Source organism: Gymnogyps californianus, chromosome Z (genome assembly GCF_018139145.2).
Source record: "Gymnogyps californianus isolate 813 chromosome Z, ASM1813914v2, whole genome shotgun sequence".
Classification (NCBI taxonomy): domain Eukaryota; kingdom Metazoa; phylum Chordata; class Aves; order Accipitriformes; family Cathartidae; genus Gymnogyps; species Gymnogyps californianus.
Window position 1 is genome coordinate 77,570,427 of NC_059500.1, and position 23,712 is coordinate 77,594,138.

Below are 23,712 nucleotides of genomic sequence, written 5' to 3' on the forward strand. Positions count from 1 at the left end.
GAATATAACAATGAACAAAATTAGTTGAACCTGTTCAGTTTGCACGCACTTGAGTTTTGCATCAGTTACTGTAAATCTATCAGCAGATACAACACTGCGTTCTTTTTAACGTAGTCAAGTCCTGTCAAGTGTTAACAATGCAAGAGCAAAGGTATCCAATTGCTCTGAATGAAGCACTAGGGAACAGTGAAGTTCAGATACGGGAGCTAGTGCATTGCAATCATCATCAGCTGCAGCTTTGTATTGATTTGTTAAAGCACAAGTCAGCTTGGAAGATCACTGTATTGCACAATTTAAGCCACTGTGATACAACGTAAGTAAAGCTGACATTCAGAAGGAATACTGTTTAGACTTTTTTTATCTGTTTTCATTTCTTTGCTTTGAATCACCCTCCTTACCTCACAAAAAATGAGGTCTATATGGAGAAGCCAGTTATAAGAAACAGAAGCCATTTCATATTACTAACAACTTTGATTACAAGATAAAATTTGTCAAAGGTGGAAGGGAAAAGAAACTAAAAGAAACAGAAAATATTACAGGTATTTGTTACTTTTAATAGCAAATCATATTAACTCAAGTTGCAGATTATCTTTTTCCTGCTCATAGTTAAAGATGATCTAGATAGTATCCTAAGGTTTGGTTATTATTCAGGTAGTTCTTATTTATTTATTTAGTTAGTTACAGTTTGAGAATCCACACCAAAAAAAATCTGGAGATGAATGCACCATATTTTTAGGGTTTTTTGCTCATTCACAAAGTTCAGAGAGTATTCTGTGAAATAAACTTGAGAATCATTAAATTTGGAGAAACTTTCCATGATCAGATCTTCAGTTGGTGTAAAACAGTTGCGGATGTGTGCCAATTTATATCAGGTACAGATCTGACCTCTGACTTTCTTTAGGTTTTATTCACGTTATCATCCACAATATTTCTACATTTATGTTTTGAGATTCATGCTTTGCTGATATCTGTACTTCAGACAACTTTCTCTGTCAATCAACTAGACATGTATGCAACACTCCTCACTCCTATTTGAATACTTACAGCTGTGCTCTCTAGGTGGATGTGGGGATTTCAACAGCCATCATTATAACCTATGACTGAAGGCTCGTCTTTTAGGGGTTCTGCCTACAAATCCAAGTTGCCTAGCAATATCATATGCAGAGACTTAGTTGTGTGGCAAAGGAATTCAGGGAAGCCCAGCAGGAAACCATTAAAGCAATTGAAAAGCTAAGAAAGCTCAGCCCTGCCACTGTAATGCAGGTAAGGTGCTCATTGTGGGATGAAAGAAAACACCTCTCTTAGTTTAGGATTTAGAGTAGTGAACCCATCCTTGGAGAACAACTTCCAGGCAAGATTAACTACTTTTTGAATGTAAGGGGGAAGAACAGATTCCAAGGGTCCATATCTTCTGGTTTACCAATTGTCGGAGTTGCTTAGAATTGGGAAGAGATAATAAATATCCTTCTAGATACTGCCTACCAACCCAGCTTCCAATTAGCTGTGTAGTATTCTGTCACTCATCTTTTAAAGCTATTGCACTTCTTTTAAAATAATGCATTCTACCATCAGATTTAGGTGCATTTAACACACAGAGAAGAGAGACATGTAAGTCAATCACTACCACCCAAAATATATATATATCAAGACATACATTCATCCGTCTATCAAGATCAAGGGTCCACCAGGTGATCTCAGTGGGGTCTTGGTGATAATTCAGATGCTTAACAAGGTTTTTGTCCCTATTCCCTCTTCATTATAAGGGAGAAAGCCCTCAGATAAAATAAAAAATAATCCTGCTTGTCTTCAGCTCTGCCAAAAAAGGAAGTCTTTGCTGACTACTACTGAAATCACTTAGCTCATCCTTTTCCTTTACAATGCATTGCTTTTGTTGCTGTCCTCCTACTGTAAGACACAGTGGACCTTAAGATAAGCAATTAAAAACCAGCATTAGTCAAAGATGGGCAGTAATGATGACATCAATAACTCAGTTCTTCCTCTAAGACGAATTTGTCGTTATATTTGTGTAATTTACTGGAAGTTTCAGCAGCCAGAGTATGCATGTTTTTCTATGTGTGTGGGGGGGAAGTTTGGGCGCATGTACGGTAATACTGCACCATGCAAAGCTTTGATGGCACTAAAATCTCCTGCTATTTACACTTGTTATCTCTTAAGAGTCTCAGAATAGTGGTAGTTTCTTCCAAGGATTCCCTCAGTTGTGTTTTGAGCTCCAGTCAGAGGAAAACAAATGTACCACGCGACCCACGGGCCTAATTACAGCAAGACCAAGTAAAAATTTGCATTCCAAATACTTCTGGAATCTAAAATACTTAAAATAAAACAAAATGTTGAAATACAGGTCTGTTTCTACTATGACTGAATCAAAAAACAACAACACACAACCAGATCCTGAGGTTTTGTGTGATTAAGAAAGGAAAAAGAATACACTGAGGAAGTCATGCTTTGAGAATTATTGGCTCAGATCTAACAGTTATTATTTCATTATATTACCTATATTTTCTTCCAAGTTCTCTGAATTTCCTCTTGTTTATATTTTATTTTTCTCCTCTTTACTTTCATACAGAAATTCCCCTCTGCATCAATCTATATTTAATGATTGTGGTTTAAGCTTCATTCTGAAATCACGTGCTTTGGTTTTTTTATAGCTGAGGTTCTCTGTTAACTCTTTGGCACGTTTTTATGTCAGTAGCCTTTGAACAGCATGTGGACCCCTCAGAGTCCAATGGGAATTCAGCCAGTCATGCTCAGGTTTTCTCTCTTTCTCCTCAGCCCTGTTTTTGGTGGGGGTTTTGTGGTTTTTTTATTATTATTTTTGCTAATATTTTCTGTTAAATGATTTTGAAATAACTCACTGCTGGAATTAGCCTGTCACGAGAAGGTACACAGGAATTAAAGAAATATGCATGGGTTAGAGCATGGCCATGTTTGGCAGATGTAGATGTGTGATAACCCCTCCCACAACCAGATGTGTGCATTCAGATCTGTGGAAATCAAAGAAGAAAATTTGGCACAAACTTCAACGCCCTTGAAGTATACCAGGCATCTGCCAAAACTGTCAGACTAAGTCTGCAGATCTTCAAAAGGGCTGCATTTGGCTCTGTGTTCAGAAATAGTTTATAGAGTGCCCTGCCAGCATAATGTTGGCACAGATATTATCTCTACCTTGAAATTAGTTTTAGGTAAAGACAATTTTATTTCAGCTCACAGAAACATAAAAATTGCCATAGCACACAAGAAATAGATAGATCTGGAACGAGCTTTTAACAACGACTGGCACCAGATGCTTCAGAGAAATAGATGAATAGTACAATGATTTGCCCAAAGGGGAAGTTTCTTCCTAAGCCCTTATAGGTAGAAACTAGCTTATGCCCTGAAGCATATGAACTTATATCCCTTCCAAAATTATCTTTTTTTATTGTTGTTATCATGATTAATAATATTTGTTATAGTTCTTTTTCATATCATAATTATACTTATTTACATATGGTCTTGGAAATGTCCAGTCCTTTTTCCTCACTTTTTTGTTTCCCCCCCTGAGAGCTGGCTAATGGATGTAATACAGAAATAATGGTTATAATTTGCAGTTAGAGAGTTGCACCTATTTAGGGATATTAAAGCAGTTTTTCCAAAGACTATTAAATTTAGCTTCAAAACATCTATTTTAGGTTGGGTAAATAACAACATTTCATCCATTAAGGAATTAGCACGAAATGGAGACAAGGTCATTTTTTTCAAAGTGGTATATCTAATATTTGGAGATCCGAAGAGCCCATTTTGCAACTTAATTTATTCCTTACCAAAACCCCAGAATTCTCTGAAATTTTAGTGTGCAATGGAGTCTGAGAATCCCTGAAAATCAGGTGTCTATTGCTGATTTCCATTGCTTTTTTCCCCCAGTATGGTAGTTTGTAATGTTTCTTTTTCTGCTGAGTTAGGTGCTGTACAAACACATAAAGAAAAGTAGTTCCTGCTCTGAAATGCTTACAATTTGAATAGACAAATGTAAAGGACTTTAGACAATAGTAAAAGACTGAAGCTGGAACAGAGGGTCCAAGAGCCCTTTAACTCTGATAACCGTCATTGAATCAGTAGGCTAAGAATAGAGTCAAGGTCTCCAGAATTATTCTCCAGTGAGGTAACAGCCGGCCCAAATTTTAAAGTATGGATCTAATCATCTAGTCCAACGTTGTTTGAATAATTTGTATGACATTATATAAAGTGGTCAGTGTTTGGGCTTCAATAAAATGTATTTTTTTTCAAATTCAGTACGCCTTAGTTTAAAAAGTAGTATTGAGAACACATCTCCACTCAATACAGGATTGTGTACAGTGTAAGTTTCTAGGAGGCAAGTTACAATGACAACAAGAGGAATTAGGAAAAAAACCCGTAAGCTTAAAAATCAAACAGCAAAACTGAAAGCCTCATCACTTTTCTAATCAAATAAGTGAGTTTTTTCCTGTACTCCTGAGCAGAGGAGGGAGGAGAAAGAGAGAACAAATGAACAACAATGTCTACCCAATCCTGCAACTCAGGAAGGGGGAGAAAGCATATTGTGTATCCTGTCTCATTTATCACTGTCACCATCAAATCCCTTCCTGGAGGAGGACAGGGTCCTCCAAAGATCTGTCCCTCACTTCTCACTGCCTGGTGCATATCATGCATTGTTTGCTTAGTGATTAGTGAGGCATTCGTGGATATATTAATGTGGAAGGTTGGATGTGTTTGACAAGAAGTCAATGATTCTTTCTGACATGACTTTAATAGACCCAAAGAGGTGGTCGTGGGATGATACTTCTAATGGGATATAGATATGAACGACCCAAGTTTTATGACAAAGGTCAATGATATTGATGATTAGTGTGGAGAAGATAATTTTGCTGGCCTGGTAGGAGGCAACTTGCATGATTCATGAATGCTTTCCCCACCCGTGCCATTATTTAGGGTAGCAAAAAGACCACAGCAACCAACAGTTATACAATTTATCACACAATAGTGCATGCATTTAGATATATTTTGGTGACTATGTGCAGAAGATGAAGAACTTTTTCTTATCATGTACGTGAATTAGGTCTTTTCTACCAACATTTCATACCTGAGAAGGAAGCCTCCAAAGAGGAAACTCAGTTACAAAACAACTGCTAAGGCATTACATATCCTTGCCATCTGACCTTAATCTAGGTCACCATATCACAAATCAAGGTATACATGATTCATCTAGCATTTAGTACTGAAGGACAGAATGAACTGAACATATTATGTATCAAGAGAAGCAGTGAAATGCAAAGTGAGAGTCATCAGCTGCCATAACAACTTAACCAGCTTTCACTATGGAAACTCAGCAGTGATGGCAAACTGGGTGCTTTCAGTAAGAATATGCATGTGGTCACAGACCAAAAAAAGGAAAAATTATGATAGTACATGCCATGTATAGTATGATGCTGTCAGAGAGAAGTGAAAACTGACTTTGTGCTCTCAGCTCCAAAAATATGAAAATTCAGCAAAAGATTTCATCACTGAGGTGAAACTTATCAGGTTTATCAATTTGGGGACTGCCTAGAGATTCCTAATCAACAGCTGCATCACCCAGAAATGTTAAGCTCTGCTCACGTAACTGTTCCATAATTCCCAACAAAAGAACTTTTGAATTTACTAGAGTGACTAAACTGTGATGAGCAAAACCCTTTTTGTTATCACACTGGTGGTGACCACACTGCATGCTTATCACAATATTGTCTTCACGTGGACCAGATCTGTACAGCTAATGCAATGAGTATGCTCAGAAGTGGGGGGAGGGGGGGGGGAAGAAAGAGGGAAAGAGGGAAAGAGGGAAAGAGAGAGAAAGAGAGAGAGAGAGAGAGAGAGAGAGAAAGAAAGAAAGAAAAAGAAAATCACACAGACCGCATTTAACTCAAAAATGTGTGCATGAGGGGAAAAGAGGACTAAAGAAAGAGACAATGGGGATATTATCAAATGTATTTGTAAAACCTTTAAATACAGAGAATACTCCCAAAGCCTGGAAACAGTTCCTTCTCCTCACATTCTGCAAAACCTAATCATATATCTTAATACTAACACATTACTGCTAGATTAATCCTCTCTTGTGACGAGCATCAAATTCAGAACATATTGTATGATCTTTGAAGTATTCTGTGTGTTCTTGGTAGGAAGCACGTTTCTGATGATAGTCTCTCATAGCAACCAAGAAAATAAATTTATTTACGGGAGCTTGTTAGTTACAATTGGGGTGCCTTGTTAGCAAGAATTATTGTTGGTTAAGTTGTGTATTATGTATGATGGAAACAAGCTTCTTGACTACCCCTCCGTAGGATAGTGTACATCTAGGATATTACTTGATAGGCTGCTACTTTGAGCCAAGATGGCAGATAGTGAAGGATCTGGAGACCTACCTTTTTCAAATCTCCTCAAGAGATGTCCTTGTAACACTGTGGTGGGGCACATTTGAGGCACTGCAAACAGCTTGTTTTATTCCCCCCTCTTTAGACTTAATGAAAGTTAAGACTAAGCCTGAGGTACAAAGAAATTCATTGCCCTTTCTAGCTTCGACTTCATACACCAGCGCACATATACATACTCACCCTGACACCATCTTTGAGTCATACCCACTTAATAGCCTTAGCACTAGAGTATGTAAATTTTATCTAGCTCTGCTGATGTTGGGAAGAGATGGAGGCCCCATGGTCTCCTTATAATACCACTGAAACAGAAAGGGACAACCAGTCACTGATAGCAGATTTTGCCAAAAATAGAAAAAATTATCAGGCAAAAAAGTTTACCTTCACCCTTTCAACTCCTCTACTCAGGGTTGGGGAGAAGGGGGATAGAATCGGGCAATAAATAATCAGTTTCAGAAATAATGTGCAAAGATTACCCTAATATTAAATGAAACTTTATTAAAAGAGGGAATATAAAAAGGTAAAATTGGTAAAGCCCAGATAGAGAAACGAGAATTATGTCTATAATGAATATTGCTTCATGAGTTTCCCCTCAAAAATGTGCTAGAAAATTATTTATTGCAGCACTAGACTATGAAACAAGTTTTATGCATTATCATGTTATCTGTAATAATAATTTTAAAAAAATCTATTTGTCCCCTGAGATTTTTTCCCTAGTCTTTCCTTCTTCTTCCAAAACATTTTCTTCAGTGTGAATGTGTGTGAAGCGGTGTACAGGTTGCAACCATAAACACTCCTGAGATATGATACTACAACACAGCCCATATAGAGCATCTAGAAGTTTGTCAAAACGCCTTGCTGCCTCTTGTCCATGCTTCCTTACATAAGTCTAACAGATACTGAATGTATCCATGCTAACATTCGCCTGTCATCAAGGAATACAACACATGCACACATAAGCACAAAGCCAGTGGTTCCATCCTTGCATATCATGAAATTCCTGTGTTGCATGACCATTTTCTTCTTTCCAAGATTCACATCCATTAAAAGTACCAGACAAAGACTGTGGTTGTAACACGCAGATACCTCGTTTTAATCTGCACATTGAGTGTATGAGTTATAGCAGAACCTAAACTGCAGTTAGAAGCTATGAGTGATGGTGGAATCTAATACAACCCTATGTAAATAGATCCAAACCTACAAGCCTATTTCTTGAACTTTATTTGATATATTGTAGTATAGTTTCTTATAGGCATACTGTCATGGAAATCTTTATTTTTTTTTTAATTACAGAATACCTTTCATTTAAATGAATACAAATAAATACAAATAAACAAAACAAGTAAAATATAAACAAAGCACAGACAAATAAAATGCTGAAGCCATGAATTACGCTGTTAAAATTAGTGTGTAATATATTTTCTAATAGCCAAGTGTGCTAGATCTGCTATAGCATATGAAAGGACATCTTAAGAAAATCACATCTTTTCTCCAGATAATCAAAGACCTGGTCTGAAAAGGAAAATGGATCTTTCAAGGATGTGTCTTTCCTGCCATTTAACATGCTGCCTCAGTAACAGGACTAAAATCCTTGTCATCTTCCTTAAAGAAAAGAGACATGATCAAACTGATGAAGTGATGTATTTTATGAATAATACATTGCTCAAGGGCTTCAATCTACGTTATATACTACATAACCATAATTTGTAATGTTTACTTAAACAGTGGCTCTCAACAAAACACTTAGAATCACTTAGCATCTTGTCCCTGAGTGGTTTGCATTAGAAATCTGGACTGCTTAATTTCATTGCGCTAAAGGCATTAACACAAGAGAAAAAAAAAATAGTCATCCTGGACTGAAAGAGGAGAAAAAAGTCTCTTCAACACAATTTCAGAAGCATATTCTGTCAGAAGTTACCATACCATATAGGATTAAATTCTCTTAAGATTGTCCAAAACTAAACAATAATATTATTACATACATTAGAAAAACTCCAACCTGGGACAGGTCCTTTAACCTTCAGAACCTTGTTTTTTGTCTCCCTGTGATACAGTCTGTGAGTTACCTTACCATTTAAAATGAATTAAGTGATACTAAACCTACTTTTAGGCTGTTTCATCAATGCAGTCTAAAGGGATATAAAGTAAGGAGCTTTTCTTTGGCTGGAATCCAGATACTAATGGTGTTAAAATGCCTTCTTATTGCATTTAAGTCAGTAGTTAGGTCAAGTAGACAAACAGATTTCAGAGGATGTTTAAATAAACACTCTATTTATTGTTGCCTTGGAACCTGCATCTTTTAGTTGTCTAGCCTCAAAATGCCAGCTAGTTAGAAGATATTAAAGCAATGGTGACCGTTTAGTTTGGAAAGGAGCAAAATGACATAGGGGTTATATACAGAGCCATGCATTTTACAAAAATATATTAGATACTCATGCATATTCTTCCACATGCCTCTGAAAATATGAAAAGGGTTTTTTAAAGACAATAGATCAAAAATGATCAAAAGAAAAGCTATTTCAAATTAAACTTATTAATAGGCTGGTGGAACTCACTGACACAAACTATCATTAAGCTAAAAATGTATTAAACATAAGACAAGCTTTTCTAAAGAAATGCAGTTCTCCAAGACACAGCGGAGAAAATAGGGAAAAAAAAAAAAAAATTAGCTCCATTGTTTCAGGATGTAAACTACTAACTGATACAGTTAGGAGAAACTCTCTTAATGATCAGGATCTTCATAATTTTCCAACTCTCACTTTTTTAATAGATTCAGAGACTAGTTGGTAACATCATTCTGTTAGAGATATATTCTAATCAATAGTAATTGAGATGGTTTGGATAGTTGTAGTGATGTGTTCCCATGGAACATGCCTTATTAGAGTTGATCAAAAAATAGAATTTCTGCTTATCATAAATCCTTATGTTTTGACAGCTCTTTTAATCTTGAAATTAAATGAAAGGTCAAAATAACCAAATTCTATGAAAAACAAAAATTTTCACAGTAATTTAATTTGAAATCACTAAACTGCTTTGTTTTGAAGCAGTGCTAACTTCTCTGTTGGCTTGAATCCCTGCTTTTTGGAAGTTTCCTGCTATTAAAGCTGTGATACATCAGCCACAGCAATACAGGGCTTCATTGTGTCTTCCGTTGCAGTAAATGAAGTCTACCTTGGAAATACACTCCATTTTTCGTAAGAGAAGGGGGAGGAGGTTACTGTCTATTTATTTATGTATCCATTCATTTAGTGGACCTTGTTTTATCCAATATTTCTAAGAGTGAAAGAAGATCTGTAGAATAGTGGGTCTAACGTCGAAACGGATGGCATTGGGTGAGTTCCTACAGGAACACTCTTCTTGTCCACCGCTTACATTTCTTTTATCCCAAACTTACTCCTAAGTTTTATTGAAAAATAAACTTGAACTTTTATTGTAGAATAAGTAAATCTGAGTTTCTTTGGTTATTATTCTTTAGAGGTTTATCCAAGAAGGGTCTGGCTGAATGCACAAAGAAGAAACATACTAAGCAAGATATAGTTAATGTTTGCCTTAAAAGCAAATATAAGCACACCAAAATAGTGTAACCACGAATTACATATAAGCATTTTATATCACTGTGATGCTGCTATATAACATCACTGTAACACAGGAAAAAGCATTTTTTAACAAAGCTAAGCATAAATATTTAAATAATATGTAACCACCAAGGGGCAAACAGAGACTTGTGGGATAGTTATATAAGCAGGGTAAAGGAAAACATGTTCAGGTAGTAAAATCTGCAAGTAAGAACAAAGGATGTAGAATAAGCAGGAAAGATGCTTGGTGGAACCAGATCAAGTCTTGTTCCTAAAAATTAAGGGAATATGTTGGATGCAGATGAGATCCTGCTTTCCATTTGGGTAGGGAGTGAGGAGAATAAAACACCAACAAGGAGCAAGGAAAGAATGGGAAGAATAAGCCACCCACTCCACTTCTGGCTTCCCGTCAATGAGCTCTTGAGCCTGATCACCTCAATCCTAGTGGCTAGGACTATCAAGGAGCACATTACTAATTGTAAGGCATCAGGCATGTATTCCAAGAGCAGTGAATTGTTTAAGTGTCTGGACTCCAATGGCAAATGAAATGACCACTGTCACAGCTGCTTAAAGATTTGAAATATCACTACCCAGAAATAAAATTAATAGCAAGGCAATAGAATTTAAAAATACAGTGGAAAGCAATAACATGATAAATATTTTAAGTCTTTTCACTATCAATACTATGTCACATTTATAAACTCCCTTTAATTTTTTTCATGCTATAGTATTTAAAGATGTTAAGTGCCATTATGCCCAGTTTATTGATAGCTGAGACATGGTGCAATAAAATAACTCATCTAGGGTTTCTACTTGGCCATAGGTTAGTCTTCAAATAAAATATATGGTTTCTAATACACAATCCCCTGTTCAATCATTTGGGCCATAAAACTGAAGATACTACAGTGGTCATTATTGTGACCTATGATCCCTTTCTGTGTTATTAGTCATTTCAAAATAGTCTTGTAATAAGAACAGTGCAGGAAGAGAAGAGCCGTTGACCCAGAAGGTAATAAGCTACTCTCAGCAAAGACTATCTTTTGTCTGGACATTTATATGCTAGTTATCTGTACAACTTTCTGGAAACTATCACATTCTGTCACACTTGCAAGATATTATAGGGTTGGGAATCATCAGCTGACAATCCCAGCTAGTGATATGAAGTTGAACAATTTATTCTAAGTTTGTTCAGGAACTTATACATCTGTATGGAACCTGACTCTCAGGAGCAAGTGACAAGTGAGAGCTTTAAATGTGCTCAGAATGAATTTCTATTTCATTGCTGAAATATTCTACTGGTCTAAATTATTCTGTAACTGTATTTGATCATGCAGCTCCCAGACCAAGGTTCATTTACACTAAGGTTAGTACAGCTACAACTTAAATTGCTTAACAGTTGGTAGCATCAAAATTCATTCTCTTTCCTTTATTAAACATTTCTATTTTAAGTAGTTGAAACTTGATAGGGAGAAAAGAATAATCAGAAGTCCAGCCTGGATGGAATACCCTTAATTATTCCCTGGAATTACAGCACTGAATGGCAACGAGAGCAAAAACCAGAGCTCTCGACTGTGTGGGGGAAAGTGAACTTTACCTCTCCAGTCAGTAAGTAGTGTTGGGATGTTTCTGGTATGGGAAGAGGAGGTAAAAAAAAAAAAAAAAAGGAAAGAGGTAGAAAAGCGTGAAAGAAAAGAAGGAATTAGCCTGATGAAGAGCAGACAATTGGTATTGTTGACTGAAATTACCTTCTCCTCTGAGGTAGTAGTACTTCTCCCACAGCTCCTCCCTCAGGGGCAATAACAGCAGACCTGCCTTTTCGTTATGCCAACAAAAAAGAATAGTACCATAACTACATTATTCCCATCAGCAATCTGCCACCTTAGGAAATTACCAGCTTTGCCTGTGGTTAAAACCAGCAGTGCTGTCCAGGAACTGCTCAGCTCCTTCAGCTCCTGTGGAAGAGTCATTTAAGGAAATGGCTTGAAACTCTCTGCAGAAAGCCTAGCTGAGGGGCATGTGCCGCACTGGAGTAGCCCCATGGCTACTGAAGTAACTTCTACGATTTCCTGTGTAAGCTTTGTTATGTTAATCATTTCAATCCCATGGCAGTGTAAAAAAAAAAAAAAAAAAAAAAGAAAAAACCATACTTTTATCCGTTCAACATTAAACGATTATTAACGGAAAACAACTTTATGACAATTCTGCTCATAATCAGGTGCGACATAAGGACTGAGAATTGGAGATATTGGGGACAAGTTAAGGTTCAGATGAGTCTAACTTAACCCCTTTTGAACATAACAAAAACACATATGGGGCAAAAGGATGAATATCAAAGAATGAAGAGGAATCATCAATACTGTTTGTTTGCAATTCAGTGGGACACAGTCAGCTCTGCAGAAATGTTTCAGAAGACCTAAAAAGGTGTTTAACATATCACCTGAACAAGTAGTATTGGATGTGAGAAAGGTGTCAGGATCTGACTTGCAGTTAGCTGAAGATCATTATGAAGATCACTGTGAAGATACAGACATAAGCCATAGTCTTCTCTACAGGAATGGGTTCTACTGAACACTTTTACCCATTCGCATTTCTGCTTACTCAACAATGATATCAAACATCGTTGTCAGATACAGAACACAGCACAAAACAAACCTCATCTTTATACTGTGGTGAAGCCACCAACTGTTAAAAGTGGTACTCAGCTCACCTAACTTTAGATATCAAATACGTAGCCTTTTAATTGTCAGCCAGCTACTGAGTTTCTTTTGTACGTCAATGCATCTTGTATAAAAATCATATATATATGTGAATAAACATGTCTAAAAATATAAAATTTATTGTCCACAGAGAAAATAAGCATCTTCCAAAGGATACATCCACCTTATTTTAGAGTCTATCATGGTATGAGATAAATCATTCTCTTAAACTGGCTATTTCTTGCTGCTGACTGTAAAGCCAAACCAGAGTGGCCAGCTTAGGTTTAACTGCCTAATTTTTAAGTGTATAAATAGCATCAATGAGTCTCACAGATAGTTTCTTGCTTCCTTTCCTTAATGTCCCTGAAAGTTTCTTGACTTTCTAAACATTGAGGGGAAAGGGAAAGGTAACTGTGCCTTCATGTGTTTATGGAGAACATCAGACATTCAAAGTTACAATTACAGCTGAAAATGTGTTTCGCAATGTTACTGTAAGTGTCTGAACAGTCAAAATGTGATTTTAAATTTGAGTAGCCAACACCAAATACATTTCAAGAAAGACTCATTGTTATGCTGCTGACTACCCAAGGTGTAACTACTGTTCACCCACTTTATGGCAAATTCGCAAAATAACTCTTTTGTGCATCTCTTAAAGGTCTAAATTACAATGTTAGTGAAGATGAGTTGCCCCTTTATTCCTAGGAAGGCCAAGTTTGTGCCCAAGAGTTGTAAAATAAACTGTTTTGCCCAATAGATCTTGAAAAGCTGGGTTGCTTATCACTGTAAAGCTTTGAGCAGCTAAAGTAATTTAAATCTAAAGGGACTTGATGTGCACCCAGTATACTAAATGGTGTTAGCCTGAGGACACCATGAAAAACAGAATGAAAAATGGTCTGTATGCATTTGTAAATATGCCAAATTTAAATATTCATAACTTTAAATCTTGTTTCTTTTGAGGCTTTGCTGTCTGTCCTTTCCTGATGAGTGTTATAGGCTTGCTAAATTTGGTGTTTCCAGTTTCAGCCATTTGGAGTTAGTCAAGCGCAATAATCCCAAATGGAACATATGGAAACATCATTGTATTTTTTCTTACACACATAACTCGGAACTGGCTGAACTGATTCAACTCCAACTTTTCAGACAAAGAAACACCATTAGCCTGAGACCAAGCCGAGGAGACGCAAGACTATAGAGCACATGTTGGAAAAGCTGTGCGCATATTACATTACTAAATAAATATGTGAGACTTAACTGCTTTGATTGGGTTGCTGAATCACAAATTCATGGATGCTACACTGTTTTCATATAGCTGTACCTAGGATTAGTCATTATCAAATTAATTCAAGTTATTGGGATATTTGAAGGTATATAGGCCCAGCTTTGACTAACAAGACATTGAAGAAGAAAGGAATTCACTTGAAAACAAAAGTTGGACTTTTGAATATAATTTCGCCAAGAGCTGCAGTTCAGAGAAGAAACAGATTCAGACATCAAAAGCATTCAGAATATGTTTTGTTAAAAAAAAAAAAGAGACTTCCAACAACATACTGGTTGTATTTAGCTGTTTGATTCTAAAGAAGTGTGTTATAAGTAAATTTATTCACAACATTAAGAGAAGACATTAAAATGTGGACATTTCATTAGGAAAGAAGAAGAGTGCCTATAGAATATAACAATTCCGGGATGTAAAAAATATTTAAAAAAACAGGGGGGGGGGAAAAGAAAAGATGACATTCAAGAAAACAGAAGAAAGCATACTGAAAAAACACTCAGACTTCAGGATTGGTAATGAGCAGACATCAGGTAAGAAATCTGCTTTGTCAATGCCATCAGTTCTTGAACTGAGGACAACTGCTTCTGCTGGAGCGGTATAAATGTACCATTAGACTTCAGGAGCTCATAAAGTCCCAATTATTAATATAGCAAACTACAAACAGGGAGATTGATTTTTTTTCAAGTGGAAATGATCAATAATATTTTGATGGATTCACTAATAAGGGAAAAACACTTCTAACACTAAAGAGAGCTGTGATTCAGCATGGAAATCCTTGGGACTATTCAGTCCAATCATCTGCAGGTACTATTGTTATGGGTGAGACCAGAAGCACCAATATATTCTGTCTAATATACTAACCTCAGTGCAGCAGATTATCTCCTTCAGTATTACATCATGAATAGGGAAAATGGATTTCTGCTTGATTCCTAAATTTGTTTGTGAGTATGCTTTGGTGAAATTGTCAGTAGGATTCATTTCTGATACTATTTCTAAATCTCCTATAAAGTTATGTGTGTCATACTTGAACTCTACGTGTATGTGAATATGAATCAAGAGGTTATTTCATCATGTGTCTAACTTTTGGTTTTTACATAAGAGAACTAGGAAGATATAATCACTAAGGAGCTTAATGAGGGAACCAGCTGTGAGAGATCATTACTGTAGTGACCTGCAGCATGAGGTTAGAGAGAGAGAGCAAGACAAAGAACTTTCATCCTATTTAACTGCAGTTATAGAAGAAAGAAACAGTTTATATATTTGCTGCCTTTTTACAGCATCTGTCTGGTCTTAAGAAATAACGAGGTTTGCAAAAGATACTGAGGGGGTTTTTGGGTTGTTTTTTGGTTGGGTTTTTTTGTTTTTTTAAAGGGTAGAAATCTTAACAAAGGCTATGAAGACTGGTTCAGTTCTTGTTCACTCATAATGCACAAATAAAAGCATCTAACAGGGGTTCAATGTTCATTTTTTGGTGAAAGCATCATTCAAATGATGCTGGGCTCTCTTAGACTGGGATTATAAATACAAATGAAATGGTAGTACTGTTAACAGTTAGCACACAACATTATGCTAAAAGAGGAAGGCGAATGTGTTGTGATCTTCAGAGTGCCTGCAAAATCTGGGAGTTAGAGGGTCAAAGCCTGTGTATAACTCAATCATATCTCACTTTTCTTCCACTTCTTAATTTTGCTAGATAGACTTTACAGCTTGTTGTTGACTACTAGTTTTATAGAACAATTCATTGTTAGTCATCTTACAACTTTTTATAATTTGTAGCCAAAAAGGTCACTTATATAAGATATTCTGTTTTCTGTGAGGTCAGCAGGGAGTTGTCATTTCTCAGATATTTCCACTTGGAAAACACAGAACTATTTTCTAAACATGATAGGTTTAAATCCATCCAGTTTTTCTACATAGTTCCTCAAAATTCCACATAGTGCCAAGATTGGGGAGATAACCTAGGTGATATTTTCAAAAGCAAATATTACATTAGCTGCTACTGTCTCAGTTAAAAAAAAAAAAAAAAAAGTAGCTATTACCTAGATAGGGGAAGAAACTAATCACTATTGATGATTACCTCTCTGTTTATTACTTATTAATTTCCTACAGAGGTAGTTCATGTGAGAACATTGTTCAGTCGGGGTTCAAACCGTACTGTTAATGCATTCAGGGCACTTAGAGATGCAGGTAATTGTGCTTGTTTAATAAAGACTCCATGGGAAAAGTATAAATGTGTACAAATACACTGGAGTGCAGGTTTTCCAAATTTCTAACCTTACCTTCTCTGTTTGCAGAAAAGAAGACTAGGTATAGGGTTCAGCTTGCTGAGATTAAAATTTTAGGTGTTGAGTGATGTGAGCTCCTGAAGTAACTGTATCTCCTATCAAGACAATTTAAAGGGAGCTTCTGTCCACCCTACTCAGTCGCCTGAACTTATGCAGGCAGTAACTATTTCTGGAAGCTTTCAGAGACACTAACCATCCTCCTCTACTCAAAGAGGGAGTTTGTGCTAAAATGCAAAACTAATTACAGGAAATTATTATGTTTGTTCTATACAGGACATCACTTTAAACTTTCACATACAAAGAATGGTGAAAACAGCAGAAAAAAAAGACCTTTTTCTAAGTAAAATATGCATTTGATTAGACCTGTAAAGGAAACACACTTCCCATCTTTTGAAGATTTTCAAGAGAGAAAAGAACACAAAAATATGCAGATAATCTGATACACATCTCTTTATCCCTAAAATCTTTTAAGTTTTTCATGAAGTAGCTGAGCAAATAAACCCATTGGAAATAAAGCAATGCTAAAATAATTTAATTCGGAAATTAATGACCTAAGTTCAATATCTTTGACTAATTAATATAAACATAGTGTAGCAGGTCAGAAAGGGGAATTAAGCTATTGTCAAGTGGAGTTTCTTTAGTCTGCTGAGGAACAGAGCTCACTTTAGATGCAGAAGAAACAACTTCCAACCAGTGATCATGATGGGGCACAGACATTTTTGACATATGAGGTTGGTGTCACAACCATTTACATATTGGATACTGTTGATTATATTCAAGTACATGTTGAATATCCAAAGGTTGTTCTTGCTAATGGCCATGGAGATGCATGACTAGAAATCAACTCAGGCTTCAAGAATGCCAGATAAATTTTTTGTTAGTTACTGCTGCAGACTTAAAAATGGTTTGGACTTTGGACTTTGGATGTAAGAGCGAATTAAGTATATTATGATTTACATTCATGTATGAAAGGGCATCTTTTTCCTTTTAATGGAATCAGAAGAGCAATTGACCTGCAATGCATTAATGTGTCAGGTGTGAAATGTTTGCAAGCAAGGAGTTTGACATCAGGTACCTTAAAACATTAGCAAAAATCAGGCTTTTTTCCCAGACAGCTGAAAAATCAAACAAGGCTGATATGGTGGTATTATAGAAGAGATGTTCATATATTTAAACATAATGCATAGAAAGTGTATAAATGATGGATAGAGTTTGTAAATGCCTATGTAAATAGACAGTGAAATTGTAAAAAATATCAAGTTTAAGGAAGTTAGGGGATCTCCTTTAGGGAAAGGAGGAACTATTTCCCTGTGAAATGATCTGATTTTATTTTTCTTTGTTTCTCCTAAGCCACAAGGAAAACAAAACGAAAATTTAGGCTGTGCTTCTTAGAAATGTAAATGAAATAATACTAATAGAAAACCACAGATGTACAGTTTGTGGGTTTTACTGTGCAAGTGTGTAGTGTTTCCTACAACAACTCTTAAATAATTGTTTAAAAGTGCACACTCCATGAAGGAACGGGTATTTAACTGGCCTATCCTCATCTATCAGTCCACAGTTTGCTGGATGTAGACTGTTAATATCACATTAACCCAAATTATCCACAGACGGAGGATCCTGGATGATATGCTAGGAGAAAAGACAATTCAATTCCTACAATCCATGACCATGCTTCTTGTTTTGTTTTTCTTTATATATATTTTTATCTTTTTCTTTATTGTTGGATGATGTAAGATATAAATTAAATTAAAGTGCATTAACATGTGGACCCACCAAATAGCTTTGAAAACTTACATCTAAGAAATAGTTCCCCATGACATTAAGAAATCATTTTCCAGACTCTTTCATATATTCCCAAGAAATTTGTTTCACTTTGACTAACTTTACTTTTTTTATTTTCTAAAAGTAAAAACGCTTTGTACAAATACTCTTGACGCATTCTGTAGCCTGCTCTGTAGGTATGTAATGAACCTTTTCTCTCTTGTAATGCCATTTTCTTTAAGCTAACTGAAGGAAAACCAGACTATATGGCAACGGCTCCCTTTTCCTATGCCTAGCGTCTTAGGAAAGAGTGTTCTTATTCATACATTTTCTTAGCCTTATTTATTTATTTATTTAAGCATATATACAAAATTAACTTTATACTACATTATCCAGCCTGGCTTCTCTTAGACAAATAGAACAATGCCAGTGTTCACAGAGGGAGGAAGAGGAGGGAGGAGAGGGGAATGCTGAAGGAACAGGGGGCTGGAAGGAAGAAAAGAGTCCTGCTGCTTGGTAGGCAGCCCTGCTGGGAAATCTCAAATCAAATTCTTTTGAAAGGAAGTGTTATTAAAAGTAACTTTAATCCTTCCAGCCAGACGGCTCATAAAAGCATACAATTAAGTCAAACAAATGACAAGAGCACTCTCTCTCCTACCTGTTTCCCCCTTCAGAGAGTAATTACTGCAGGGTAGTCTTGTCTCGTTTTGTGCAAATAGCAGTGGAGTGCCTGAACGAGGTGCCAATTTCCCCCTCCACAGCCCAACCCCTCTTGTTCAGTCCTACCAACACTAGCCTGGCTAACATACACAGCCAAGAACAAAGGGGTGAATTTCAGTATTTCCTCTTTGTGCAAGGTTAATTGAAAACCAAAAAGTCACTTTTCGAATGTCATATTAGAATTGTTAGTGCATCAATTTTCTTCAGTTTCCTGTCACTGCAGGAAAACAGAAGAGGCACAGGTATGCACTTGGATGGAAGTTAGTGAGGGAATAAAAAAGAAAGAAAGAAAGAAAGAAAGAAAGAAAGAAAGAAAAGAAAGAAAGAAAGAAGGAAAGAAAGAAAGAAGGAAGGAAGGAAGGAAGGAAAGAAAGAAAGAAAAGAAAGAAAGAAAGAAAGAAAGAAAGAAAGAAAGAAGGAAAGAAAGAAAGAAAGAGAAAGAAAGAAAGAAAGAAGGAAGGAAGGAAAGAAAAGAAAGAAAAAAGAAAGACAGAAAGGAAGGAGGGAAAGAGGGAGGGAGGGAGGGAGGAAGGAAGGAAAAGATTTTTTGTTATTTCAGGTAAAGTTGACTTCAAGTGAAGGCCGTTTTCAGAAGTATCCTGATGTTTCCTTTTTTTCTGCCATTTTCTTATTTGGGACCAGATTTAAAGGTATGTGAGGTAAGCAACAATCTGTCATGGTGAACCTTTTAGGTGGCAAAGGAAACAAATAACAATATTTAGCATTCATCACTTACTGTCCATAGTTGTTTCCTGCTAAAATTAGCAAGCAGATGAGAATGATGAATCTAGGTCTGTACATGCTTTATCAAGGACTTAAGAAATTATGGGGAATAACCACTTTATTTTCCTGCTCTGGAAAATGGCTGAAGCCTTGGTGTTGTTTTCTATTTTGATGATAAACTGTTCAGGTCTGAGATAGTCACTCATTAGACATTTCCAAGGTGCCTTGTTCACCTGGGGCCTCCATCTCTATTGGAGGTTATATGTGCTGCTGACATAGAAACAATTATAAGGCAATGGAGAAATATGCATTAGTGAAATTCATCTTTGTGAAGAGTGTGCACACCAACTTACATATTCAATATAAAGATTTCAATACAATTCTGCACCATCTTGAAAGCTGTGAATGTCACTGCAGTAGTGGGGATCACTTCTACTGTCAAGGCTAGGGGTGGATTCAAACGGCTTCCCATTCTTCATATGGGGTCAAAATTAAGTAGTTGGTGGCAACATTAGAATAAAACATGATGTTACTTTCACACTCTGTCCTTGTGAACTCAAGTTTCCATCATTTCTTGAATTCAGGCATTTTGTATCATCCTACATTTACAATGAAAGTAACATAAAGAATTTTCTTTTTGGTTGGTGATTGTGCAGTGCTTATTACAATGAGAGAAATGAGTAACGACTGTAAATATTATTTCACATTTTAACTTCTGCTGCAACTGAAATTGTCTGACTTATGGCACTTTCTTTCAGCAACGCCTGGGTAGACTCTTTAAAGAAGTTTAGTGAAAATAATCCTCTCCTGCTTGTAGTGAATTTCCCCAGAATACATTTAAGGATGAGAATCTGTGTCCTAATCCAAAGCTCATTAATACCAATTGAACTCTTCCTACTGAAGTTTAGAACTGCTCTCTAGTAAATAGTTTCTGTTATCCTAACTTTTTACCCCATCTTTCTCATATATTTAATATGGATTGGCAATAAGAAACTCTGTGCAGAAAAAAATAGATTCAGGCCAAGAATGGCACATGAAGTTTGTATTTCTGCACATTATATCTCCCATCCAATCTGCATTCCCCTCATTTTTTAGATGAAGAGTTTCATCCAGTCCTGCTTTGTCCAGCAAACAAGTTTTATTTGTTTGCTCTTATAGATTTTTTTTTGCTGTTGCTCTATTCAAAGTATGCATTTAATCCATCCAAGTTGCCTTCATAAGTGTCAAATGCCTCTGCTTAAAGCTGAGTAAATGCTCGGTCATGCCAAACTTGAAGCTTTCAGTCCATTGCTGAAACCAGCTGTGACCCATTACTAAAGCAGAAGCATTTGCTCCCAAGACTGCTGACTGCATGGAGCACATACACCCTTTTTAAGATTTTTCAGTACAGCAACAAGGCTTTTTTTCTTTTTTTTAAAACCTTTTTAATTTTGTGTAGACAGTTCTAAAAGCAGCTTCCTAGGGGCTGTCTGATCACACAATCCTCTTAGTCTTTTTTACTCTGTAGGAGGGCCATCATATTTCCTGCTCTCAGTCAGTAGTTGGCTTTCTCTCTCCCCTCTGTGTAATGACTGGAGTCAAGAGGCCAGCACCTTACCCACCTCCAGAGATGATGTTATAGCTCAAACTATAAAATGGGATTTTTTTTCTTTTTGTTTTCTTTCAGTTCACACTTTTCAGGCAAAATCTCCATTCAATTCTACTGATTAGAAATATTTGAAGCGAAGATTTTCCATTTATTATCTTGGTCCCAAAACAATTCATTTATTTTCTGCAAATGGAAAATAAGTCCTTTCATTCCAGCTTCATTTCTAGGTTCAGTTGTGACACAGTTCCCAGTTGTTATTTCTGCTTTAGTGCAGCTTTCTACATAGCAATGTCATGAAAGTCTACATCTAGCATGAAATATATAATGTTTCTGATTCTTAAAAACAAATCAGATAAACTTTTCCACTGAAGAACTTGTATAAAGAAGATGCGTGCAGTGGCTGCGGGACTGGTACATTACTGTTAAATAATAGAAACAGGATTAAATAACACATCTTAGCTCTCAGCACAGGAAAAATTCTTCAGTTGCCTATATATTTTGCACTTGTGATATGCCATTGGCCCCCGGAAGAATACATTTTGAAAAGTTGGTGTATATTAGATTGATAGTATTTTTCATATCGTTCTGCCTCCAATGTTAGGCCGCTTTGCCTAAAGGTAAGGACAATTTTATTTTTTCTTTCTTTTTTTTTTAAGTTTGAGGTTACACATTCATCTGAAACTTTTAAGTGGATACTGAGAATTGATAAATCCTCATAAAACAATAGACTTTAGTGACTAGAAGAAAAGAAATGGAAATGAAAGTAAAGAGTTTTTGTTGTCCCTGAAGTAGTGAGGATGGACAAGGTCTTTACATATATGTTGATCACAGGATGACTATGAGGTACCTGTCTGGTGGAGCCATGAAGTGTCTAACACAGTTCTAGAATGGATCAGATTTATTTTATTTCATTTCATACAGAAACTGAATTTTTAATGTTACAGTACGAGGCACTGGTAAGATCTTATCGGGAATACTGTGAGCAATTTCTTGTGCGTATGGACTTAATCAAGGGACTTAAGCCAGAACAGGTACAGAAGGAGCTATAAGTGTATTCAGAGGGACGGAATGGACCATAGGCATAAAGTACAATTTCCAGGTACATGTCAAGACAGAAAGAGTATTTAAGGTGAGAAAAATTAAGAAAATTTAAAAAGATAAGAATTGATGACAAATAAAAGGAGACCAAAATTTTAAGGTTTCTACTTATCTAGTAGTAGTAGTAGCAGCAGCAGCAGCAGCAGCAGCAGCAGCAGTAGCAGCAGCAGCAGCATAGGACAAAGAACCTTGTTTGGTTTTGCAATAAGTACATAGAAGGCACTGCACTGTAATTTCCAAAATTATTTTTGTCTTGTGAGTTCTTGAGCATCTCGTGTCTGAGAGGAGTCTGGGTTGCTAATTATTTTCACTTTATTTATACCTTGTGAATGCCAAGCCTTGGGACCTTTGTTGTTTGCCTAGCAGGGCCAGAAAAGATTTCCTCTTCCATAGCCCGTTCATTAATAACTTAACACGTTTTCTTTTGTTTCTTGTTTTTCTCTGATGCATTGGAAACTAGCTCCAGGTAGCAGCTCTGAGATGCGTGCATCACGTTTTTTAGTGTTTTTAAAATTTCTCAGGTGTCTACTTTATAAACCCATAAGGCGCACCTAAAGTTAACTAATATAAGATTTGGGGTCAGGAATGATTTGCCAGGTGGGCCAGCTTACCGTGGATTTGTGTGAGAAGGGCTTGCCTTTCCTTGTAGCATAGGTTCATCTCCTCAAATATCTAAGAATTTTACTAAACTTATTATTTTATTAGGGAACACATTATTGAAGAGCTTGGACACTGTCAATGTCTACAATCTCTCTTGCTGTATTCCTGAGTCGACTATAAATTTGGCTTTCAGTCTGTTATTCAGTCTGTCTTCAAAGTGTCTGTAGCAGGCCCCTTCCCATATGCTGATCATCTAGAGAGACACAGAGATGTTTCGGGTGAAGCTGTACTGTTCTCTCCCATCGTGGGCACAGGCCACGCAAGCGGTGCTGCCAGCCTCTGCTATGGGCACCCTGGAGCCTCCTGCAGGGGCACAAAGAGAGGAGGGTGTTTCTGAATTTATTTTTGCCCTGCTGACATCTTAACACTGCAAAGTGCCAAGGCAACTAGCCCAACTCATCCCATTTATTCAGAACTCTTGAAAAGAGTCCTTAACCTGTGTGAAGATTCCATTTTTTACCTGAAAAGGACAGCCAGAAGCTCATAAATCTCCAGGCTAAGGGATCTGGACCCTTCACTCCTCTACAGGGTGTTAATATGAAATACGTAATCTGTTTATCTGCTAGGTGCTTATATTAATCCACAACAATGTACGAAACAAAATCTGTTGGTTAAATATGCAGATACTGAGAGAACGGATTTTTTTTTCTTTTCCCTGTGACTGTGTATCAATTGATGGGAAGTTGCTGGGTTTTTCATGTTGCATTCACTCAGGCACAATACTAAAACAGGGCTTGAGCCTACACCAAAAAGCTCCTTGAGTCACAGATTGTCCCAGAAATGCAATTACTGCTCAGAAAAATCACTTTCAGATGGTACGATGGTTGAGACTTAATTTCTTAGTGATAAATATTAGACTGGCAAGACATAATTTGCTGCTTGGAAATTTAAATAGT